Genomic DNA, 757 nt, shown 5'->3' with positions numbered 1-757 from the left:
CATCTCTGTGGAACTTACATTCCATCTCTTATGAATATTGAAATGTTTGGCTGGGGTTTAGGTAATCTGAAGTTAATTATATTCTGTTATAAATGTATTTAGTACACCTTTTCTCTCTTTCTGAAAAAGAAAAAGGACTAAAAAAAATTACTGATAGTTTAGGTTAAAGAACTGGATCTGCCACTGTACTACAAAAAAAAATTTATAAATCACCTGAGAACTTCTCCCAAATTTAATGAGCAAAACAATGAGGTTGTTTTGAATCTTTACCAAAATTACACTGACAAAGCCTCGCCTATTTACATCTACTGCTCTTTGATAGCCCTTAATTTTTTCCCCCCTCTGTATGTGTGATATTCTGTTGTCCTTAAAGGTCCAAGATTTTGAGATATAAAGAAACCAAAAGAATAAACTACTGTAATGTCTTCTGCATAAGACAGTCTTTTTATTTTAGATATTCTGTTTGGTAAAAGATTTAACAAAGCAAAATAAATAAACAAATAAAACTCTTGCACTCTGATAGCTGAAGAGTATTGAGTACTAGATTGTGATGCAAAATGATGGTAACTGAACGACCAAGTGCCTCTGCTGTTATGTCTGCTTTTTTTTCTTTTTTATTCCCTCAAATGATATCAAGAACCATTCCTTTTGCAACATGAAGATTTAAGTTCCATAATAATAATTAAAAATAAGAAGATTGACTTGCTCTTGTTTCAAAATGTGCAGTCATACCTTTTCTGTTACGACTTTTGGTTCA

Source organism: Octopus bimaculoides, chromosome 2 (genome assembly GCF_001194135.2).
Source record: "Octopus bimaculoides isolate UCB-OBI-ISO-001 chromosome 2, ASM119413v2, whole genome shotgun sequence".
NCBI classification, from domain to species: Eukaryota; Metazoa; Mollusca; class Cephalopoda; order Octopoda; family Octopodidae; genus Octopus; species Octopus bimaculoides.
This window is presented reverse-complemented; position numbering follows the sequence as displayed.